The 25,849-nt window shown below is 36.5% G+C and overlaps 2 protein-coding genes across 6 annotated transcripts in view; one reads left to right on the top strand and one right to left on the bottom strand.

Moving 5' to 3' along the window:
- Positions 1–2,695, bottom strand: part of LOC129240311 (probable WRKY transcription factor protein 1) — a 59,490-nt gene extending 56,795 nt beyond the window's left edge. For both annotated transcript variants that reach the window (XM_054876034.1, XM_054876033.1), the window contains exon 1: positions 2,532–2,695. The gene's annotated coding sequence lies outside the window, so the exon portion shown is untranslated. The remainder of the gene's footprint in view (positions 1–2,531) is intronic.
- A 3,369-nt stretch (positions 2,696–6,064) lies between these two features.
- The window catches only part of LOC129243063 (transmembrane protein 184B), a 52,710-nt gene continuing 32,925 nt past the window's right edge, over positions 6,065–25,849 (top strand). For 3 of the 4 annotated variants that reach the window (XR_008582238.1, XM_054880152.1, XM_054880154.1), the window contains exon 1: positions 6,065–6,512. The gene's annotated coding sequence lies outside the window, so the exon portion shown is untranslated. The remainder of the gene's footprint in view (positions 6,513–25,849) is intronic. The other variant, XM_054880153.1, reaches the window with a different exon arrangement.

The following is a 25,849-nucleotide window of genomic DNA, read 5'->3' as shown; positions in this document are numbered from 1 at the left end:
AAACTAAGCGTCAAAGTGACGAATGGAAGGCCCCAGATTTGCCAGCATCCAAACCGTCAATGGAATTTTCTATATTGGTGTTTTGAAGCGTTTGTTGTATCACATTCGTCGAATTCGCCCTGAATACCGGGAAGGAGGAAACTGAACCTTATTGCATGATAATGCACCATCTCATCGATCCATCACCATCAATCACTCATCGGATTCGCCTGATATGGTTCCCTGTGACTTCTACCTATTCGGAAAATTGCATTTGACCACGAAAGGAAAACGTTTTAAGTCTGTAGAGGTCATCCAAAAGGCTTGCACCGACATTCTGAAGGAGTCTCCGGTCAATGACGTTAAACACTCTTTCGAAAAAATTTTAGATCGCGCAAGTGCGCAGTGCATCGAGGCCAGAGGGGACTATTTTGAATAAATAAACTCGTTTATTTTGGACTTCACCTTGTATACATATGTACATTCTGTCAAAGGGAGATGTTCATTTAAAAAGCGCCCGTTACACATACGAATATCGATTTGTTTTGCTGGAATGTTGGTACAACTGTCCTCTATAGTGTCGTAGAGTTTGAGCGTGATCTGTCAATTAGCTTGTTTTTGGCATTTAATACATCAGTCAACCGTACGTGTGCACTGCGATTTTCACTTTGGATAAAAATATCGAACAAAGAATTTGTCTTAAATTTTGTGATTTGAACGGTATTTCCTGTGCCGAATCGGTGAAAATGTTGTAGAAAGTCTATGGCGAGTGTGCTTTATAAAAAACACGGGTATTGCAGAGGGCCCAGAAGTCATGGAAAATTTGCCCCCATCTGGTCGCCCATCAACGTCTTCAACGGATGAAAACGTCGACAAAGTCAAGGAAATGATGCTGGAAAAACATCATTTACCTTTGATGGAGGTAGCTCATGACCTTAGCTTGCCTCACGAATAAATTCGCGTGGCTGCTCGACTCGTTCAAAGAGTTGAATTTCTTTCAAAAAATTCATCGGAAGAAGGTGGCTGAAGACATGATTGAGCAAAAGAAGTTGTACCCAACGTTTATCCAGCGCATCATAACAGGTGGGCATATGACTTTGACATGCAAACAAGTCAACAAGCGGCTGAATGGCGTTATCCACATGAGCAGAAACCCAAAACCAAGACAAAGTCGGTCAAAACTGAAAGTCATGCTACTCTTTTTCTTTGATTATGATGTGCACTCGGAATTCGTTCCAAATGGTTCTACGGTAAATTAAGAATATTATTACTTTTTCCTTTTCCCAAATTGCCACTCCGCAAACGCCGCTTTGAGTCGATAGAGGCCATTGAGGAGAATTCGCTGAAGGAATTGAAAAGAATTAGAACGCCTTTGAAAGGTGCTTTGATGACTGCACTTGCGAATGGAGCCTATTTTGAAGTTTATTTTGCGTTTTATTGAACAGTTCCGGGTACTTTTTTGACAGAATGTGCACGTGTATATATAAATATTTAAAGGAAAACAGGACAAGGAATAAGCGAGTTTAGTTTACAAATAAAAACCTTGGGATATTTAACTCCTTGGGGAAGTAATGAAAAGAAAATATTGAGAAATACAGATGAATAGCTGAGTATGGAGCAATTGTCGGAAGTACGGTTGCTTCGTTTACCAACCACGATTTCAAATGTTCTTCTATTTTAAAGCCCATACGCTACTGATAAAGAAGCGTCAGCTTGATAAAGTTTTCAACGCTTCATCTAGAGCCACTCATTATACAATGAAACCATTCTTACTGAGGTGAAAAGATATGTAATAATTGAATAAATGAATTAATGCATGTATCTGACGGAAAAAATTAGTCACGATAATACGCAAGATACGAAATTTTAGGGTCGCTTTAAAAATAATTATACAATTTCTAACAACGCAAAAAGAAAGAAAATACATAATGCAAACAGATCATTAGAGATTAAAAAAAAAATAGCATACGTATATACTTTTGGTAGAATTCCTAAATAAAATGTTAAGTTGGCTTAAGAAATATCATCCCTACCAAAGGTATATCTATATATTATGTTATCGGTTGCACAGTGTACTTAAGTCCAAATAGGTCACCATGTTGCTGGTCATAACTGCGTACTTGCCATCGTGCAGCTATGTAGTATGCATATATGTATATAGAAATTTAAGTCCTGATGTGAATCAATCTCAATTATGTTAGAAAAGTAAACAGCCACAAAAACTTTAAAGAAATCAGTCGGGGCTCGTGGAAGTTAGCCAGCTGCTGAATAGAAAAATCAATAAATTGTTTCCAACACACAGTTCTCACGTATCCATAAAGCCAGTTAATCACAGCACATTCACAAAAATCAATAACTACATAAAAACGTATGCTTCTCTTTTATCAGACGTGAGTTTAGGGACTCCGCTGGCATTAAAAACACAAATAAATACGTATACATTTTTTTACTTTGGCGTCGGCCATGGCGTTAACGCAAAAGCAGCGGCGCCATATTTTCACTCATTACGAAACTTTTCTTTTAGAAATTTTTTCTTAACAAACTTTACTCACCACGTAAACCAATAAAACTGAAAACAAACTATTCCAATGAAGCCACAATGAAATGGACGACCTTTTTTGACAAAAATATATTTATTAATTTTCCTAAAAATGGTTTTAAACCTCCATCGAAATTTAACTGCAGCAGGAAAATGTTTTACCACGAAATTTTTTCAGCAAATGACAGATGTATACCTTCGTTAAATAAGTGGTTGCCAAGGCAAAGACATGCAGTCAGGGTTGCCTTTGCTCTTTAATTGATGAATTATTTTTTCCAAATGGTTGTAGGTACAAAAAGAAGTATTTGAAATAAATAATGTAGTTTTTAAAAAGAAAAAATAACTTTTAGCTTTTTTGGTTGCAAATGTATTATTGCTTAATTTTTCATCGGATTTGTAATTTTATTAAAAAAAATTAATATTTAGAAATATTTATATAAATATGAAAGAAAGATTTAATTATTTCGAACACATAATATACTTTTTTACATTTCATCTAAACTTTCATAACTGGGAAGTTGTTGACATAAATCTTATAAGTCTAATCCTATTTGTATTTATCCTATTTCGACATGCGAACGCTGATAGCATACAAACCATCTCATACAACATAATGCAAATTGGTATCGCTTTTCGCAGACCTCAAGCGCTAAATCGCAAAGATGAGATTTTCCGCCTGAAAGGAACTTTGGTATTTTGGCAGGTATACTTCCATTTAGGCGAAATCTTTGTAGTGGCAAATGTTTCTTCTATTCCTATAAGCCTATGCAACATTTTCCGTTTCATAAATTTTTTTCTTTTGATCGAGCACTCCTTGCATGTATTTGTATGCAATTTCTTTTTTAATGAAATTTACGATAGTTGTTCTGCATACTATGAAATTCTTTAATTTGCATACTATAACTCTCGGTTGTAGGGGAATCTTCGACCCTACTTGGTTGTGGACGAATCTTCGACCACCTGGCCTTTTGTGCCCTCCGAACGGCAGGTAGTTTTTTTAGGTGGTTTAACATCGCTAAATGGTGATTCAAAAAATTGTTAATAATCATAGTAATGGTTTCTCCATTTATGGAATAGCATTAAGACGCTCACCACAAATAGGAGAAATCTAAAGTTTCAAGCTGACTTAGAACGGCAAATGGCTTTTATGAGAAGCTTTTTTATGGCAGAAAAACACTTGGAGGTTTGCCATTGTCTGGCGATGGGCGACCGCTATTAGAAAGAACTTTTTCTATCAATTGCTGTTTCATGCACGAAGATTCGAATCTACGCACTCCCGAATGGTAGTCACGCACCAACCATTTGGCTACGGCGATAAAATCGCTTGTAGTGCTACGAATAGTCTAACTCCGTCAGTGCGAGACTTTTAATAGAACTAAACCTCCTATCATCAAAGTACCGATCTCCCCGGAATGCCGTCAAGTATTTCATTAGTATACGATTTAAGACTTAAATATTGTAGAATTTGCGTATTACCAAACACTGTTTAAATCACTTGAAGAGTGAGCCACCCCTGTCGGATCAGTACTCCCCTAAGTATCATGTCTCTATCCTCACCATAAAAAGGCAAGTCTGTAAGTCTAGTTCCGTCAGTTTCCCGGTATTTCAACATTTTCTGATCTTGGCGCTCGCGTCTCCACATCATGCCTGCTCGCTATACCCGGAGTTGCTGCATCACTTCGGCATCCCCATGCTGTACATCGTTCCATGTGTCGTTGCTCTTCAGGATCATGGGCACGAGATTCTCGGGCGTGACGCTACAGCCAATCTTACCTTCTAGTGTTTCCTTAAGTCTTTTAAAACGGGAACATAAGAAAAGCACATGGCCCGTATCTTCGTCGATGCAGTCTCTTCATGTCCAAAGCAATGAAGGTGGGCTTTAGAACATCAATGTCCATTAAGGAATTGGGTAAGGTAGTAATCTTTCTATCAAGCCATTTAGAACGCAATAAATGAACCAATATTCAGAATAGCAATTTATTGATCTCTATGCACTTGAAATCCCATCGTCGAAGAAATTCAGAAGGTGTGGCCAATATCAAACCGCTAACCGACTCTCAGCAAATTTCAAAAACTAGCTGATTGACTGACGTAACCGGGGTCATGACAGCGGTTAATTTTCGAAATAACTGAGCGTGACAACCGAAGTTACACACCCAAACCTCGTAACCTATCATCCTTGCTTCTTACTTTACAATAAAGAAACGGACAAAATGTTTGAATGGAAATGCGGAACCAGTAGATATAATCATCGAATACGGTACTATTTAGACGGTACTTATACCCCAGAAAACTTTTATGTATTCGTTTCTACTTAAAGGAGAGTTCCTACAAAATAAAAATATGGCTGCCAAACTCTCAAAATGACATTTAACGGTACTGTTAAAAAATGAGTGTCCTTCCAACCAAATCTGGTAGGTTTACCAGCGAGTCCAGGTGGGCGGCTAAAACAACCTGAACCATTGTCCAGGAAATTTTGTGAAAATAAAACAAGTTCACTGATATTTGCTAAGCTACATATAACCCATAAAGTTTGCGTCCACCTTAAAAGGATTTTTAAATTGATTATAAACACAATATGAATTTATAGCTCAAAGCATATTTTTTTTATTTATTTCTTCATTACATTCTTAAGTTACAAAAGCAAGAAATAATAATAATAATAACAGATTCTCACTTCATTTTTTACTTAACGATAAGTAATTGCAGTAACAAGTAAATATAGAAACCAGGAAGTCGCAAGAGATGTTTAGCAGAAAATGCAACTTACATCCTTAGCGCGAGGATATAATCAAAAGTGATTTAAGTCACTGTCATTCTCACTGGGTCAGAATATAGTTCAGCGAGGGGAGAGTGGCATGAGAATAATAATAAGAATTTATTTGCGCAATTGACTGCTAGTAAGAAACAGATGGAGGAAACCTGTAAACAAAATTTTACTGAGGTTTGAAAAAGTTATGGCAGCAATACGCATGCGAAATTTTGTAATTACATTTTATCATAAGTTATAAGAAGATAAAGCGTTTATGAACACAGATTTTTTCTGTAATATGAATGCAAATGTTTAATGTTTAACAAAATTGTATAAGAATTATACCTACAAACCTTTTTTCTTTACCGGCGTCCATTTTATTTAGTTTTTACTTTGACACCGTCTTTACTTTTGACATTCGTAAAAATAATTATCGATAACACATGGTTGTATATAAAAAAGTATGGTAATAATATCGGATTATTTATAAAATCAGGTTTAGGGAGAGACATTTTGTATGGGTAATCTCGCTTATTAATTACGGATTGGAAGTTAAACACGAAAATGTAGATAATCTAGTTATATGTGAACGTATTATTAGGCATTTAAATTAACCAAGCTAAAAGTATTAGCTTTTGCTGGTGATATCAAACACGCCTACTTTCTAAGCTGTGTGAACTAGTTTAAAAAAATATAATACTTAACGAAACTCTCTGGGGCGGCACCTGTTGGTGAAAAGCCACTATCGGGTTTTGGCAACACTGCTAGACAGTTACTTCGTATTTATTTTTCACACTAATCAGTGGGTTTTTTCTTCAACGTCCACGGAAGTTGGTTGCTGAGTTATTAAAAGTAATTTCATTGTTTTAAAAATTGCAAAATTAAGCACAAATCAAAAATAAATCGCGCACAATTTACGTGTAAACTGTGTTTGAAGTTGGAAAAACGTATTTTCACAACAAAAGTGAAGTGAGTGCATATTCACCAATAACTCAAAAAGATAAAGCAAAAAGAAAAAACGTCATCTTTTGCAAATTGAATCGTTGGTGACTACGACGACAACCAGCAGGAAAACTGTATTGGGGAAAACTTACAAATTACAAAAATCTGTCAAATGCGAATTGGTTAACTATTCTGCTGCAACAGAATAATACGCAATCAGAATTAGAAAAATAATATAGTAAAAAGTGACGGTAACAAAAAACAAACGCAGCACATATCTACAAAACGCAGTCGAACAAGGTTAGTGTGAATTGGAAAGTAGTGAAACAGTGCAAAAAATGTTGGTGCGTTGCATATTTTTTCTACTTAAAAAGGGAAAATGAAATGTAAAGTGCGACAGGTTGCTGTTATTATTTATAAAAATGTATCGAAATTAATTTTACAATACGCGTCTAGTTGAGACCAGTTCTTGCGTAGTGAAAAGTTGGTGCGGAATATAAATATTCCCACAACTAATGACGGTATCGTAATGTAGTAAGGAGCTGACAACACTTTTGAGGCATTTATTGCGTGTCGGTAACGCCTCGAGAGTGAAATCATTAAATTGCAAAAGTCGAAATAAATTCTCATAACATACATCATACGTTCATGAAAAAAAGGAGTATTGAATTGTATGAGCCAACGCATGTGCAGTATTGTAACAGCTGAAAGGCATTAGAGCTAAGTAGAGACAATAAAGTGTTGACTATTTAACAATGAAAATCCCATTTATTTATTTTAGTTTTGTTAGAGAAGTGTTTTTTATGTGAAAAGTTACATGCATATTCCAGTTTAAGAGTTAGAAGAGAGGCTCTGCTTGTTGTAGATGGAGATCTTTTGATGAAATCTATGCAACACCTGTTATTGATGTGCTTAACAATTTGGGATATGGGACGTTTTTGCAGCTCATAAAAAATTCTTCAAAAATGCGTTCAATTGCAAGCATTCAGAAGCGGTCACAAAGCGATGACTATTTACTACTATCGGTCAATAGTCACGCGCAAGAGAAAACTGTATCTCTCTGTCATAAATTAAGCGAAATTACTCAAATTTGGTTCAGGTATTGCTCGCCGTCTGATTTGAATATATATCGGATACAAACCAGGTCCATTTTTTTATTTGTTTACACAAATTTCCGTCCGTCTGATGTTACAAGCTATAGCTCTAATTGTCAATGAGTTTTGAGTTTTGTGAGTGGTTTTATAAAATTTAATGCAGATTTAAAAAGTAAAATACGAACTTTAACTCCTTTATGTATTTGCACATACATGTTGAGCCATCTACCTTTTTCAACTCAAACTGTTGATGAGTTTTAGGGTGTCAACTGTAATATTTTTTTATTCAACGAGAAAGTTGGTTACCAATTGCGGTTTACGAAAAGGTCGATTTTTACTTGACAACAAAACTGCACAAAAATTACGTTCTGAATTTGGTAGAAAGAAGGGGTTTCCGGACAATTTCTGCCTAAATTTGTGAAACGTCAATATAATACAGCTCCATAAAGTTGAAATGTTGTGTGCTTTAATTAACTGAAATAGTATAAACACAATGCCGACGTCACTTCAGAATGTAGCGACAGTCAAATTTTTCTTGTCTGCAGATGTCATCATAAAACCAGCTTCATAAATGTTTTGAAAGCGCCAGCGACAAGCATAACAGCTGATTTAGAGGTTTTGCGTTTTTATTAATTTAAAATATGAATGGCTAGCATTTGTGTTTGGATAAACAGAAACTAAATATGAACGATCAGGAACTTGTTATCAATCTCGCACAACGACTACTAAAATTCTGCAGATAACAAACACTGCTTATGAAGCGTATAACGAACTCAATGGAACCAAGCGTAGATGGAGGTTCATCCAGTTATTATGACTCGGGAGGAAGAAGGATTTTTCAGTGGCCGACTGCGCACTTCCTCCTACAAAACTTTGTCTACATTTCTCCACTTTTAAGTCTGAAATATATCTTTAAAATTGTTGGCAGTCTATTAATGTACATTTTAATATCTGCCTATCATCTGCCGTCGTCAATGAGTTTTTATACTATAAGAATTGTACTTTCAAGTTAAAAATACCACATGCCACCAAACAAACCGTTTTTTTTTTACTTAAAACTATTTTAAATTTTAAAGGTGACCCCCCTAGTGCTGTTCGGGTACCGCCTGTGTTCCTTAAAAGTATTGATGAAAAGGATCGATGCTATCAGAGATTTGTCCGATACTTAATGGTATCGGATTCATTCAAAAATTCACACAGATAAACCTCTGGTATTTTATTAAGGGCGGAAAACGCACCTTTAAAATTTTTTCTTGAAAACTGGCACTAATTGCCGGTAAATATATACGTTCAAGATCTTTTTTTGGGGGCCTCTGAATTATAATTAATTTAATTTCAAAACAAAAAATCTGGACAAAAAACAGTAAATACTTAAACGGCATATTCGATACCCACCTGAGTACTTCCACGAAAGAATAGAGTACAAAAAGTACTCATTACCTTAAAGTATCGAGCATTTATTCATCACCCGTATCGGAATAACATTAGGCTTACCTTGTATTTCTTTTTGTTATTGTCAATATGCGCGCACAAGTTAGTTGAAAACTACATGCACAAACATATGTATGTATTAGCGTGTTTCCCTAAGTTATCCCACGGTGAAAAAAATTTTGCACGTGTGGCCAATATCTGACCGTTAACCGGATTTCAGAGAATCAGCTGATAGGCTGACGAAACAGGGGATGTGTTTACAAAAAACTGAGATTTTGTTGTTGATATACGAAAAAATCAACACAGTATTTGCTTGTGTTACTTCGTTGCCGTAAAATCAACACAGCCTCCGCTTGTGTTGCTTAGTTATCGTCTAAACAACGTCTGATTGAACGACTGTGTAATTACCTGTGAAACGAGCGGGCAGAAATCGGCTGCCGAGTACCCTATGACGTGGCAGCCGAAGTTACTAGCACAATTTTGTTTGTCATCCTTTCTAATTCGCCAAACCTGGTCAATTTATCGTATTTTGGGATTCTCCATCGCCGTATCTAAAATAATTCCACTGGAACGGTTTTTTATGTGTGTTGACAGCACTGATTTAAAACTTCTGTTTTGGTAGTACGAAGCAGAGGAAACAAATGCGATTAGTTACATACTTCCACAACAATTGCTGTGGAAAATGCATTCGGGTTACTTAAAACTAGTTTCAAGCGATTACTTCACTTCAACAAAATTACATACTTAGACTTAATCGTTGAAATAATTATATAATTATATCTTATAATTTTATAAGAGCGTACAATTGCTGGCGTATGCCGATGATATTGACATCATCGGCCTTAACAACCGCGCTGTTAGTTCTGCCTTCTCCAAACTGGATAAAGAGGCAAAGCGAATGGGTCTGGTGGTGAACGAGGACAAAACGAAGTACCTCCTGTCTTCAAACAAACAGTCGGCGCACTCGCGTATCGGCACCCACGTCACTGTAGACAGTTATAATTTCGAGGTTGTAAAAGACTTCGTCTATTTAGGAACCAGCATTAACACCGATAACAATGTCAGCCTTGAAATCCAACGTAGAATCTCTCTTGCCAACAAGTGCTACTTTGGACTAAGTAGGCAATTGAGTAGTAAAGTCCTCTCTCGACGAACAAAACTAACACTCTACAAGACTCTCATCATGCCCGTCCTAACGTATGGCGCAGAAGCTTGGACGATGACAACATCCGATGAAGCGACGCTTGGAGTGTTCGAGAGAAAGATTCTGCGTAAGATTTTTGGACCTTTGCACGTTGGCAACGGCGAATATCGCAGGCGATGGAACGATGGGCTGTATGAGCTTTACGACGACATAGACATAGCGCAGCGAATAAAGATCCAGCGGCTACGTTGGCTGGGTCATGTCGTCCGAATGGATACAAACGCTCCGGCTTTGAAAGTATTCGATGCGGTACCAGCTGGTGGTAGCAGAGGAAGAGGGCGGCCTCCACTGCGTTGGAAAGATCAGGTGGAGAAGGACTTGGCTTCACTTGGTGTGTCCAACTGGCGCCGGTTAGCACGAGAAAGAAACGACTGGCGCGCTTTGTTAAACTCGGCCAAAATCGCGTAAGCGGTTATAGCGCCAATTAAGAAGAAGAAGGATATATTCTATACCACATTTGTTTTTAGGAACATGAAGATTAAAACCAGTATGAAAGACTTGTAAATAATACATATTTTCGACATTTCAACTGAAAGCCTGCGCTCTTCAAGCTAATCAATTCAAATGTTATCAGTTTGTCGTAATAGCTTATGCTTTATAATTATAACATTGAAATTGTTTGCAGAAAACCTCATTCAATATGAAATGTATTTCTGAAATAAACGCTTTGTTATTTTAATTCTTCTTCTTAATTGGCGTATCCATGCTGGATGTTCGCGATTACATACAAACGTTATTTTGATCTTAGCCGTACGGTTGTAAGGTCATATTAATAATGATGTCATTATATTTGTGTCTGTTTATCGCTCCCACCGTTAGTTCGCCGATTGTTTTGAGACCTGCCCACTCCTTGATGTTGTGTAGCCACGTCATTTCCTACCAATTCCTCTTTGTCCTTCAATTTTTTCTCGTATCAGCAGTTTTAAAAGATCGTATTTCTCACCTCTTGTGATGTGTCCGAAGCGACTTTTCTTCTTTTTATGTCCGTTAGCATGCTCCTAGATGTTTGCATTCTAATTACCACTATGCCATTTGATATTTTGTCAGTCCAGCTTATTCTCATCATATTTCTATAGCACCACATTTCGAAGGATTCTAGTCGGTGTATGCATGGTTTTCAACGTCCATATAAGAGTGTTGACCAAACATTTTAAAAATCTTGTCTCTCATTTAACATTCAAATATTACCTGAAAATTAAATAATTCTCTATATGAGAGGGGATGGTTTAAATCGATAAAAGTTATGCTGCCAAAAGCTCATAAATATATACGCATATATATGTATGTATACAATGCATTAAACATCTTTGTTTAAGTAGTCAGTAGCTTTGTGACAATTTGCTTCGATTAGCGTTTCGTAGGTTTTCGTTTTGCTCGTCTTAACGTTTATTGTTTGGCCGTGAGAAGCCTAAATTAGCGTGTTTGTTTTCCCCCATCACCTTGCAAAAAAGAGCTAATGATAAATAACAGTAAACATAGGCTTGTTGCTTTTTTATTTTACTTTGCACTTTTATTTTACTTTCTACATTTTTGTTATAAAGTTTGCCTCTTTTACTATTACTTCGCATGTTTTTATTCATTTTTACTCTCATTTCTTCGCCATCATCAACGAAACTTCACATTTCGCTTGGGTACGTGAAATCAGCTCCATTTATTTTCCAAATTAATGCTTTTCAGACGTTTTTCTACTTATATACTATATGAGTGTTTGTTGTTTTATTTTATTTTAATTTTCTGATCATGTAGGATGAGTCAAATCAAAACAGTTTGGTCATCGCTTGAATGAGTAACGAGTTTTTTAACTCTAAAAAAAGCAGGTTTTTTTGCCAGAAATCTTCATCGCGAAAGTCGAAAATGCTTGTATTCGTCTTCATAACTCGTATGTTTGTGAAGCTGAACTGAAAAGAAGGCAAGAAAAATCCATATTTGTATTACGATTGGTGGAAGTCGTTAAATTATGTGCGCATATTTCATTCATTTGACAAATCGTTTCCATTAGAAAACCCGTGAAAATTTTCGAAAAATATGGAAGCGAAGAAGAAACCAATTCGTTACTCAAATGATAGAATTTTGCAAAGGGAAAGAAAATTTTTCTCCGTGATATATAAAGGGTTTGATCGGATGTTTATTTCATTATAAAGAGAAGGATGCCGTTAATAGTGGAAAATAATATCAGGCAAATGACCAACCCGACCTCGCTTTAATCTTCCATAACCGAATTGCAAAGTGGCTGCTCTATGTCCTCGATTCCCTCTCGAATTCCATCTTTGAGGACTTGAATCGACCCTGTCACAAGGTGTTAAATCACAATTCTCGGTAGCCAACTGTAATCACCTCTTCGAGAGATAATACGGTCCGGAAACTTTTCCCGTAAAAGATTAATGGTTTCGTTGCTTGTATGGCACGTAGCGCCGTTTTGTTGAAAATAAACGTTGTCCAAATCAATACCATCCAATTCCGGCTATAAAAAATCGTTAATCATCTCTCGATAGCGATAACAACTGTTATTGGAAAACCCTTTAGTATGCTTCATGTCGCCGTCGATTAAGTATTCCTCTGGGTGATCATGTTCGGCTTTTCATAGCGATCGATGTGAATCCTGTGACTAGTATCCCAGAAAACAATCGCCATCAATTCGAATCTTTTGTATCTCTCTATTTTCGATTAGTATGATAAGTACAAAATTTTCACTATGCCTTAGTGGGTGGGACATGATGTTGCGAAACTTCGTCCATAGCTTCGATACATGTTCCCCATACATGCACGGCGAATGCTACTGGAGTGACAGTCCTTGGCCAGATATAAATCCGGGTTGAACTAGTAACGTAGAACAACTAACGTGGGAAGGTATGCATGTATATGGTAGGACTTTTAATATTTAGTTAATCGATTAGCAGAGCTATTCGAATACGCCATTTGTCGACTAGAATTAGCCGTATTCGAGTAGTCGAACTCTGTGGACTAATCCATTAACCAACACCTTTTTCGAACATTCGGTTAGTCGTTGGTTAGTCGATTCTTATGAATTCTTCTAATTAACTCTTCATTCTACGAAAATATATTCTAACCTGCGCAGCCATATCCGCACGAGGACAGGGAATCGGAGAACATACGTATCCTCTTTATCTATTTACTAAAAATGTTCCAAAATCAACATGTAAGCTATGGTATATAAAGTCAGTAGATCTATTAATGCTAACCCAACATTCATTTATTTATAGCTGTATTTTAAATTCAAGGACAGCTAATGACCTGTTTTTAATGTTGCACGGTTGCGCTGAAAATCTGTGCAATACTTAATAATAATAATAACAATTATAAAAGTCAACCAACATGCACGATTTGCTGCCATTTTTTTGCAACAATTTAAGGCGAAAATTCGTGGCGAACGTGTGTTCATATTAAAATCAGCTGGAAAACTCTTATCTTAATTTTTTGTAAAGGGTAAAAAAGTATGCCCATTTGCCCTGTTAGGCTGCAACAGTTCGAGAAAAGAACGCGCAATCGTAGGAATATACTGTAAAAAGAATACGAAGATTTGACAGCCCTGGCATCATTACGAGAAAATAAAACAAAGGCTATTAGGTATGGTAGATTTGCTCATGGTTTTTTAATAGTTTAACCCTGTACTAGCTTCCGCGCTCTAACCGCTGGGTGTGCGTTAAAACTCCTGTGATTATTCATTTATCTGAAATAATTTATCATATATCTGTCCCGGAACCCAATAAGCTCTACTGTTAAACTTCAGATGGCTGCTTTACTTTCGAATGTGGCCCTTGAATAATGACCGCTTGACTGTGAATTAAGGAGTCCCGGTGGTCCAGAATTTTCAAAAAATCGGTTTTTTTCGATATTTCGAAAGTTCCCGCCGGCAAGCGGCTGCAACTATGGCTGCCTTAGATCTAAACTATTTCTCTCCTTTTTGATCAGAAAACCGTTACAGCATTCTCAGAAAACCGCCCGATGAGATAATTGCGTATGTACCACCAATACGCCGTCCAATCGGATAGGCCTCAATGTACCACTTGTGGTACATGCCGGCGGGAGCGTGTTAAGAATATACTATAAAATTTTTGGAAGGATATTCCCAGTATTTTCGATTCTAGAGCCGTTTTAGCCGGTAGAGTTAGATTCGTCACGAGGCGGCATCAATGGAAAATATCCACTCTCAAAACTTTAAATTCAATTATGTCAACACTATTTCGGCCTGGTGTTGTCAAAAAAAAAAAACTATTCAACCGAATCGTCTGAAATTTTAATATGTTGTTCACAACGTCAATGGCTATCGCCTGTACTAGAATCATATTATTACTTCAATTATTTCGTATTTTTTTATTAAAAAACTGAAACAACCTCGATTTTTGAATTGTCAAATTCCATTTTGTCATTTTGTCTTTTTTTTTATTCTAGTACGGGACATAGCTACAGTCATACTGATAAATATTTTTTTGGTTCTTGCGGTTCAGATAAATAGAAAAGACAAAATTAATTAAAATTACTAAAATTAAGAAAAAAAGTTTTATCATTTTTGTATGTAAAAGAAGTTAAATAAAAAGCCTAAAAAATTCAAATATTGTTTTTAATTTTTGTTATTGTTAATAATTGTTTTCGAATATTAGCTCTGACGCTCTGACTTCTATTTAAAAAATACTGCAGCCATTTTTATTGTTACTCAAAACTTTAAACGCGTTTTTCTCGGAACCGTGTTTCAAAGTCGGTTGTCAAATGTTCTCAAAAACTACTCAACCGATCTTCATGAAATTTTACACAGGTGTTCTATATACAATTTACTCGTGCTTGAAGGAAGGATTTTTGTTTTTTTTTTTCAATTACAACTATTTAAAAAAAAAATGTCAAGCAAATTTGTCCGAATTTTTCATTTTTTTTGGAAAAATGTTTACCAAAATTCCAATTTTTAATTTTTTTCTTTCCTTCGGTCAAGCACGAGTTTATGGTCTTAACTAAAACTCTTATTTTTGTTTTTTCATTTTTGATGATCCTATCAGGAGTTATGCTCACAACGTCGGAAATGACGTCACAATGGAGGAGTTTTAATTTTTTTTTTTGAAAATATCAGACATTATTCTTTAAATATGTATCTATAAGACAGAAAAAAGTTTGAATTAAATAAATAAATTTTTACACAGAAAAAAAAAATATTGAAAATAGGCCTTTGTTTATCCGACGAAACCCATGTAACCCCTTAAGGAGTTCCACAAAAAATTTACGCCAAATGGTCTAAAATGCTTGAAAAATGTAGTCAAAAATTGGTATTCTAGGATAATGTACTTCAGATAAGTCCTTGTCATAAAACTATCTATATAAAAAAGGTCTTATTTTCCACTCACTTTTGATTTGTTTGCAATACTTTCCAAATACTTCATGATTTTTAATATATAAATCTACACCAAATCACCAAAGATTTGGCTTCAGTGAAATGCAAAATATTTGCTTATATTTATTAGGGGGGTTTTAGACGAGCTCTATCCGCCTCCGAAGGAGAACCCTATTCATATAAATTTTAATCATAACACTAATGTAGATGAGAAAACTGTTCTTTTTTTGTCGTGAAAAAACAAGCATAACTCCTAAATTAGATGTGAACTTATTCGTGTGAAATCGGCCGATTTGACTGCAAGGGATATACTGGGGTATTGTAAAAGAATTCCAAGACCTTAGGATTATTCTTATATTTCCTCTTGGAAGTAAGATTAAAGGTTTTCTATAAACAAAGTTAACAAAAATAATAACTCTTATCAATAACTGGGATAACTGCTTAAGTCTCTGCTCTCTAGTTCACGACTTCAGTAATTTCTAGCACTTATGTACATACATACCTACATTCGATGATCGCCTGTTTTCATTTTATGAATTTCGTCAACTATTTCTGAGACGGTGACCACTTTCATATGCCTTATCCGCTTACCATCAAAAATGCTCGTACTTCTGCATAAAATTCAGCTGTATAATATTTTATGACTCACTGCGCCGCCCAATGAATACGTGTAAGTTAACAAAAAAAAAATTATTAATTTAATTACATTACTTATGTAATTATATTACATATACATATATGTATGTGTATAATTAAATACAAAATTATAAATAAATTTTTTTTTCGAAAATAAAAATTTGCTCTTTTCCAACACTCCTTCCTAACACATACAGATTACCGCAGATGCGGAAAAAATTCATCAGAAATCAGCTGATTCAACACTTGACTTTACTTTTACAGTTTACCCACCCTCGTCCATGTTTCAGGCGTATTTAATAATTATAATCAACAATTGCAGTTAAATTGACCTTTTGGCGATCTGATAACTACGGATACTTGGCGTTTGTACCAAAAAAGAAAACTGTTAACTGTACACGTTGTTATTTTTCGCTTTGTTTTGCTTTGTGCTATTCTACATGAGCTTGTTGTCTCAGTCCGAGAGATGTTTTGCTACTCTCTGGCATATCCACCATAAATACAATTATCTGCAAACGTGTCGTTGGCGTCACTTTGCAAAGTTGTTGTTATCTGTTATTCCATTGTGTTGTGCTTGCTCTAAAATTTTATCTACTTATATTGTTGACTTCGCTTCTTTTATTCATCAAATTCATGCAGAAGTATGCAGTAATGTAACCATAACGCTTCTCAAGGCTAGCGGGTGTTTCTGGTTGAATGATTGACTGGCTGGCTAAGTGGTTGGTAGGTTGTTTGGTCGGCTGTTAAGCTACAGAGTCTGCAATGTTTTTTTGTCTGCTGTTTTCTGCATCTTCTTTAACTTTGTTGTTCACACTCATGACTACATTTTCTTGTGGAATTTGTTTTTATTTACAGAAAACATTTAATTAATTGTGCTACACCTAGCATGGATACATCTGGACCTACATCTGTGTTCAAAATAAGAGAAGCGCGACGAATTACCAAGTTTTTATTATTCTTTTTGTGTATTCAGTTCTTTTTTATTATGTTTTTATTAAAGTTGGATTCTACAACAAGACCCATATACAATAACTCAAAGCTCAAAACTTGTACGAAAGTAAAAAAAAATTTAAAAATTCCAAAAAAATATCCAATTTTAATCTAGCAAAGCGAAAGCTTTCAGTCAGTCAAAAAACGCGTTGATTTTTGAGAATTTTTTTTGCTTTCGATGTTATCCTTCCATATAGAGCACATGTTCGGAAGCTTTTTACATAGAAGAGGAGCTCAAGACCTTTGGTAAGGTAAAAAATTAACGACAATTTTGAAACTAATATGTCATATATTGAATGGGCTATACAACTGTATATCCCTAATTTTTTCAAAAATTTAGAATAAAAATGATTCTTTATGAATTTTGTTAAATTTTTGTGACTTTTTTTCAAAGTTTGTAGCTTTGATCTATATAGCTTTTTGTGTAGAATGTTGTAAAAACATAACGAAAAACAAAAATAACAAAAAAATTTAAATCCTACTAATTCCTTGCGCTCCTATTATTTTTAACACAGGTGCTCATACAAATATATTTTCTTGCTTGCAAAGAGTCTATACCTGCGTGAATAATATGCGTATATTATTCATACGTCCTGTATACCAGCAAGCACTTACTTAAAAGTAGATACTTATAAATATATGTATATATGACTGCGAGTGTATTTGTACAATATTTACCACTCATATGTAGAAAGCACATACATATGTACATATACTCCATACTTACTACATTGCGTCATATTTGATAGGTTTAATGTGGTGCTTTCAATGTCGAAGAGTCAGCGAACTACTTAGAGAGAGTCAGCCAGTTCGTCCACCAATCAGTTTACAACAACTCGTAGCTAGTTAGTTGAGTAGCGCCCATCAGACAGCTAGTCAGCCCTCCAGACGTCTCATTACGAACATATCATCATCATCATTACTGCGGTGTTGGATTAGCGCCTTTTTCAATTGCCGGTTTTTCTGTCTTTACCTCTCTGGTGTTTTCCTATTTATTTATTTTGTTTTCCTACATGTTTTTTTTGTATCCATGAACTCATTGCCTGCTCACCGCTTATTCCTCATTATTGTACGACTTATGTAGGCATCAGCTTCAGTTTTCTTTCATTTTTTCGCTACTGTTTTTTTCTTTTCTTGGTTTAATGAACTTTTGCGGGTTTGAAAATTACCTTCCTGCTTTAAATTGAAACATCAGGTCTTACATTGGCACTGTATTGGGCATTGCTTTAACTACGCACAGAAATATGGCAAAACATGCCAAAAAAACTTGCATGACTTGTGGTAAATTGATTATAGAAGCTTAACCAAAGAAATTCCGTTTCGTTTTTATCGCATAGAAAATAATATACGTCAGTTTAATTTAGCCGCATTAGGTGTTTATTATACACGATGAAATTCTCAGCCAATATTTAAAACACTTAAAATCCCTCGTGCACACATGACTCTCATTCCTCGTAAGGGTCTTCTTGTCAGTGTTCCTCACGGTGTACCATACAGAATAAGGAAGGTGGCGCCTTCTGAAAGCCGCAACTTTATTTAAGGCGATTTTCATAGCGATGACTTCTAAATGCGTGTGTGTATATATAATTTCTTGTGTTTGACAGCTTCCATTGCTTTCCGTTACTTTCGCTCTTCACAAACAAGTAATTTTATTTCCCTTTGTTTGTTAACGCTGACGTCACAGCGAATTCAGAAACCTCTGTCTTGTATTCTTGGGTGTGTCTTATAGTCTAGACAGACGGCGGCGTTAATCGGAAGATACTTCACCACCTGGACAAAGGAGGTCAAGCTGCAACTTAAGGTGAAAGTCGATGATACACCAATTTCGACTGCAAACAACCCCAGAATATTGGGAGTTACCTTCGACAGCTTGCTTTCCTTCTCAGCGCATACAACCGCTATTGCCATTAAAGTATAGAATCGCAACAAGGTCCTCAGCTCGCTTACCGGCAGCACTTGGGGATAAGACAAAGAAATGTTGCTATCGACTTTCAAGGCGATAGGCCGACCGGTCCTAAACTATGCTGCGCCTGTCTGGTCCCCTGGAACCAGTGATTCGCAGCAGACCTGCAAAACACTGCCATAAAGACCGCGACAGGATGTCTAATGGTGTCGCAAATACAACATCTTCACGACGAGGCCCATATTACTCAATAACGCGGACGAGATCCAGGACAAAACAGACCGACAGCTACTGGATCGGACAGTGTACAGACAGGAAATTAACGACATTCATCAGGAGACCCTTACCACATTTTTAAGCTCCCCACCCCCGACTCCCGAATGCCGTCATCAAAGTCCAATCACCACCTGTCGCAGACGAAGAGCTCCAACTTCCACGAGAGTCCCGCGTAACCTTGGCACAATTACGTTCTGGATACTGTAGCAGGTTAAACTCCTACTTATCCAGAATCGACCGCGACATACTAAACATATGTCCGGCATGTGAAGGCACTAAGCACGACACTAACCACCTTTTCACATGCCCAATCAAACCCACTCATCTAACACCTCTCTCCCTCGGGACCCAAGCTGTCGAAACAGCTAGTTTCCTGGGCCTACCGTTAGATGAGCAATAAAAACCACAACAGACGGTTGTTATGCGGATTAGTGAACAACTGATTTGCTTATTGGATAGTTTTGGCATAAAATATAGACCGCAGACAACAAATACGGGTATTAGCTGCCTTGACACTAAGAAACAATTATTTAATTAAATTAAATCTTGCAATTTTTCAAACTGCTCCGAAATATTAAAAAAAATAATGTAATTTCGAATGTGTAGTACAGTGTTTTCTTCTCTTTAAAACTTTCAGTATTTTTCATTCACAATAGGTATTAACTGTAATTTTTCGGCAATGTTGCCTTCGAAAATTCCCCTAATCCGTTTAAATTATGAGAACTACCTAATGTCTGATATAATTCCGAACTAAGTCGTTAATCCCGATTAACGCCACCGTCTGTCTAGCCTATTACAACTACATCGACTTCGTATTTACGGTTAGTGTACATTGGATACAATTTTAGAATTAGTAATAGTTACTATTATAGGACGCTCCTACAGCATCGGCATTCGTAATTCGCTCTCCAATTACGAGTCGATTGAAATAATTCCAAAATTTTGAAAGCGCATCAGCTAACTTGGTGCTAATTCAGTTTCAATTATCATGCGAATTATGAAAAATAATAAGGGAGAGAGTCAATTTATGTTTTTATATCTTCCTGCTTTAAGTATTGGCGTCCACATCCGATACACATCCCTGCAATTATACCGAAAACAATATCAGTTTTCGAGTCATGCAACAGTATCGAGTATCGATCGAGAGGAATTTACGATATCCAACTAACGACTGCCACTTCAGCAGCTTTTTTCAAAAATGTATGAGGAATGTTATCATTGTTCCCCATATATGTACGGGGTATGCTGCTGAAGTGGCAGTCCTTAGCCGGATATAGTCCTTAGAACCGGCTGTCGTGGCAACGCTGTATGTGGAATGTTTTATGCTGCTAGAACAACAACAACAACTACAGTAACATCACTGCGAATCCCCCCTATGTCTTCTTAGAAACGTAGACACTGTCTTAAGGGGCTAGGGGTAGTCAGAGGTCCGAAAAAATGATGATTTCAATAACTTTTTTGCTATTTAGTTGCTTTATTTAAGAAAAATAAAAACATATCATTAATAAATCAAGTTTCGACTAGATTTTAGCAAAAGTTAAAAAAAAAAAATAATAATTATAAAAGTTATTGCTGTTTCTGTAGAGCCCGTTTCTCCAGAAGTCCTTTGCGGTGATCATCACAAGTCCTTGGAGATTCATCTAAAATCAATCGGGCAAGGGAAATTCGTTTTATAGATAATCTTGTGCCTGATCGCAGTTTTTTTCTAAATTAACAATATGGAGGCCTCAGGAAATATTTTTCAGATTTTCGAAAAAAAACAGACAATTAATTTAAAAACAAAAATCGAAATTTTTGAAAAAAGTCCTTCGTTCAGGCACGAGTTTTTCATATTTTTCAAAAGCAGTATACATTTTATTGAATTCTACCAAGCGGATTTAAGTTACGGTGATCACCAGTTCAAAAAACATAGTTTACGAGAAAAACGCATTTAAAGTTTTGCCACTTGCTCTCGAACGCTCCGGTTAATTAAATCGAAAAGTATATTGCGGACTCACTTCATACTTTAAGAAAATGCAAAAAAAAATCTAATTTTTGGAAATTCTGACTACCCTAACCCCTTAATACTCTCGCTTTTAAGGCGCATAGCACACTTAACTTATATGTACATCGATTGTTGTGGTCGTGGTCAGTGAATTTTCTGAGGTCATTTTGTTATTCTCGATTGGAGGTGTTTTTGGTGAACCTTTTGTCTGAACCTCTATGTGTCCGACAAATAAAAACATGCGTATGTAGTTAAATTAAAAATAACATCTGGACATGTTATTCAAATAAACTTTTATCATTAGTAATTCTTTTCTAATTCAGCTAATCCTGCCACCCGACACCCTGCACATAATTGCAATTTGGATTATATTTATATTTATCTATTTATTTTTCTAATTTGTCGTTTTTTTCTTTTCTTGTTTCTCTGAATTCCCTATTTCCTTTACTTCTTATTACTTACTTCTTTTTGTTTTACAGCCACTTTCTCCACTCTTTAATTTATCCAAGGATTATTAATTTTCCGTTATACCTACACGTACCTATTACAGTACATGCAATATGTATCTACGTATTATATATAGACACTCATAAATTTTATGAAGACTCAAGTTGGTTTTTGCTCATGGCGTGCGTGACGTCGCTCAATTTAACGCTCAAGGATTTCAAGGTGTGTGATAGCAAGTTGTTGGTGTCGTACCTTCCGTTTCGCGTACACCATTGCCTCGCTTGCTTTCATATTTACCACCACTCATCCGCCATAGCCAAACAGTCTGACTGACACAGGAATATGCTTACTTACATACGTATTTATGTGGTTACAACTCTGTTCAAATATCCAGGTGGGTGGCTATTTGGTTAGGTTAGGTTATGGTGGTAGTCGGTCTGCACGACCAACTCACTTAGACCTTACAGGTCCGTTGTGATACCACTGTGCTACACGGGAACCTCATTTATCTTCCTTCGTGGAACCATTTCGTGGCTCTTATGAAGCGTAGTATTGATGCCAACCCCACGCCAGACAGTTCTGTAAGAGAATTAAAAAAGTATTTACCTAGACAACCTGCTCTGATTTTAGCTAGGGCTGGACAATTGCAAAGGAAGTGCTCAACTGTTTCTTCCTCTTCCTCATCTCTACAACTTCTGCAATATTCATGGGAGAAAACTCCTAGTCTCGAGGAATGCCTGCCAAATAGCCAGTGACCGGTTAGACAAGCCACGACCTTCGAGATATTGTCTCTTGAGAGACTAAGCAATTCCTTTGTTCTTTTCTTGTTTATTTGCGGCCATAGTAGCCTAGCTGTTAGACACGTATCCTCATTTCTCCATGACCTATTGGCCTCTTGGATGAAGTGGTTTTTTATCATTAGTTTACTCGTGGCCATGGGTATTCCGATGGTACTTTTATCACTAAGCAGTTGGAGAGCAGTACCCTTTCTGGCTAGCTCATCTGCTTTACAGTTTCCCTCAATATCTCTATGTCCCGGAACCCAAATAAGGCTGACCTTGAATACGTCACTAATGTCATTTAGGGCTGCCCGGCATTCCTGTGCAACCTTCGATCTTAGTAAAGCCGCATTCATTGATTTGATGGCCGCCTGGCTATCCGAGAATATGTTTATAATCGTTTTTGTTACGGCGTGCGTATTTAGGTATATAGCCACTTCTTTTATAGCTAGTACCTCTGCCTGATAGACGCTGCAGTAGTCTGGTAGTCGAACGGATAGTTCCAGTCCTAATTCCTTCGAGAAAACTCCGTAGCCAACCTTATCGTCTAGCTTGGAGCCATCTGTGTAAAAGTTTAATTCCCCCCTTTTCCATGGCCTTGTTGTATGCCACTCACTTCTTGACGGTATACTCGTCTTGAAGAGCCTTTCAAAGGTGAGTCTAGGGATAGAGTAGTCTATTTCTTGTTTATGACTATTCAGAGAGTGCAAAATGGAAGCGTGGCCAACACACCGGTCTTTCCATAGCGCCATACTTTTTAGTCTGAGCGCCGAGGCGGCGGCGACGTGTTTTCCTACCAGATTTAGGGCAGGTAAGTTGATTAGCACTTCCAGCGCTTTGTTTGGAGTAGTCCTTAAAGCGCCAGAGATGCATAAAAAAGCTGTTCTTTGGACCTTACTCATGATTTTAGCGTAAGTCGCCTTTTGAGCAGATGGCCACCATACAAGTATTCCGTACATTAGGATTGGCCTAACTACCGAAGTATAGAGCCAGTGCGTAATACGGGGTGTTAGTCCCCATTTGATACCGACCGCTTTTTTGCAAGTGTATAATGCAACGTTGGCCTTCTTTACTCTTTCCTCAATATTAGATTTCCACGTAAGTTTCCTGTCTAATATGAGTCCTAGGTACTTGACATTCTCTTTCAAAGGAATCTCCACACCCTTAAAAATTAGCGGGGAGATTGCAGGGAGCCTATGTTTCTTTGTAAAGAGAATTATTTGAGTTTTTGAGGGGTTTATATCGAGTCCCCTGTTCTCAGTCCAGCTTCTAAGCGTGGCCATGTTAGAGCGCAGAATATCCATAAGGGTATTAGGATATTTGCCTTTAACGGCTATTGCTACGTCATCTGGGTGGCTATTTGACACTTCGTTCTATGCACTTTCCGCGTTTTATTTTTCTTTTTCCTGGCCATCCATTTTCATCTTTCTATTGTAGTGCACACTTTTTGTCTGTCAAACTCCTTCATCACATATTCTTTGTTGGTCCGTTTTATTTTATATCTTCTTTGTATTCTTGTTGCAACATGTTTCGTGCAGCACGAGTGGGCTGAGTAGCTGTGTTCTTAAGTCAGCAGTTGTATTTTTTTCTGAAAATTTACTAAAATATGTATAATGTCTTATTCCACATTGTTACGAAAATGTGACCTAGTTTAACAAAACATCACTCGCTTTTGTTAAAACTATTGCACATCTGAATTTTTAATGCGACACTTTTCCTTTTCTTTGTTTAAGTTCACTAACCTGACAGATTCAAAGGAAAGCAAATTTTATGTTGCCTGTAGAATGCTTTGGGGTATCCTGTGTTTAAAGTAACTCGGCACGTCAGGTGAAAAATGGTCAAAAATCAATGAAAATTTTAAGTCACTTCGAACTTGCACTTTATGATATTAAAATTTAATAGACCATAAAACAACGGAACTATTTTTTTTATACTGAATAAAAGTTCGACATTTCTATGGAAATTTGCCGAATTTTTATAAAGTTTGGACAAAGTTTGGAACTTTCATTAGTACTTATGCTATTTGTTGTAGGATGAGCTCCTACATTGTATTTCTACAAAATTAATGAAAATTAAAAAAAAACGTGTATGTATCAGGTCAGTCCATAAGTTCGTGCGTTTTTTAAAGATGGTTTTAAAATTAATAAAAAAGATGTTTAAAGTATTTATTAATCAATAATATATTTTCCTTTATTATTTACAATGTCTTCTTAACGTTTAGGCATATTTTTAATTCCCTGCTCAAAAAATACGCTTCGATATCCGTTTTTAAAGCTTCTTTTGAGGAGTAGTTCTTGTTACTCATATGGGATTGAAGTCCACGGAAAAGGTGATAAACACAAGGTGCAATATCCGGAGAGTATGGTGGATGCGGCATTAGCTCCCATCCGAGCTCGTTCAGCTTGCCTAATGTTTGCCTTGCGGTATATAGGTCTTGCGTTGTCGTGGCGAAACAAAACTTTGCGTCTATTCACTAAAGACAGTCGATTTTTGTTAAGTGCCTCATTCAGATTTGATAGCTGATGGGAATAATAATCAGCAGTTATCGTCTGGTTTGGTTCCAGAAGTTCATAATAAACAATACCGGCTATATCCCACCAAATAGACAGGAGAATCTTCTTGGGGTGAAGGCCATCTTTAGGGGTCGGTACTGGTGTTTCATCTTTATCTAACCATTGGCGTTTGCGAATAGGATTATTGTAAAGGACCCATTTTCCATTACCAGTAACGATATGATTCAAAAAACTTTTATTTTCAAGCCGTTGCAGTAGCTGAAAAGTTTATGCGGAACCCATTTCCCCAGCTTTGAAACCTTTCCCAACTGAACTAGGTGCCTGTGAACTGTTTCATCCGATGAATTTAACCTCTGAGCTATCATATCGACTGTCAAATTTGATTCAGCTTCCACGAGTTCGAGCAAGGCGTCGGAGTTAAAGACTTCAGGACGACCAGCGCGCGGGGCATTCTCCACGTCGCAGTTACCACTTCGAAACATTGAAAACCACTTTTACGCAGTCCTTACACTCTCGGGATCCTCTCCATGAACAGTGTTTATTTCTGCAGCGGCAGTTGTTGCATTTTTACCACTTTTATAAAAAAAAAATAAAAAATATGCCTCTTTTACGCGTTCGAAGATTCCATTTTATTTTTTAACAACACGTGCTTCTATCCGCGATTAAAATCACTTGTTGAATGCACAATATATCAAAGAAAATATAAATAGTTCCATTATATTCCGCGAATAATTTTTTGTATGCAAAAATCGTATAAAAGCGAAATTATGGGTAAAACACGCACGAACTTATGGACTGACCTGATATTTGCAATACTTTTACTATAGCCGTTCCGTAGTCCCTATTAGCAACAACGCTGTTATTATGTTGGAGGCATTGATTTTTTTCCACAAAAGTATTTGATATAAAACGTGTCAAATATTTAATATAAAATATTTTTAGCCTTTTTGTTGTGGCAATGGAGCATCTCTGACAGATCACTTGATAATTTATCTTAGGAATTATACTCGCTAAAAGTAATATGTAGCAGATGAAAATATAATTT

Source organism: Anastrepha obliqua, chromosome 3 (assembly GCF_027943255.1).
Source record: "Anastrepha obliqua isolate idAnaObli1 chromosome 3, idAnaObli1_1.0, whole genome shotgun sequence".
In the NCBI taxonomy this organism is placed as follows: domain Eukaryota; kingdom Metazoa; phylum Arthropoda; class Insecta; order Diptera; family Tephritidae; genus Anastrepha; species Anastrepha obliqua.
The sequence above is the reverse complement of the archived record's forward strand: the minus strand, read 5'-3'. Positions and strand labels throughout refer to the sequence as shown.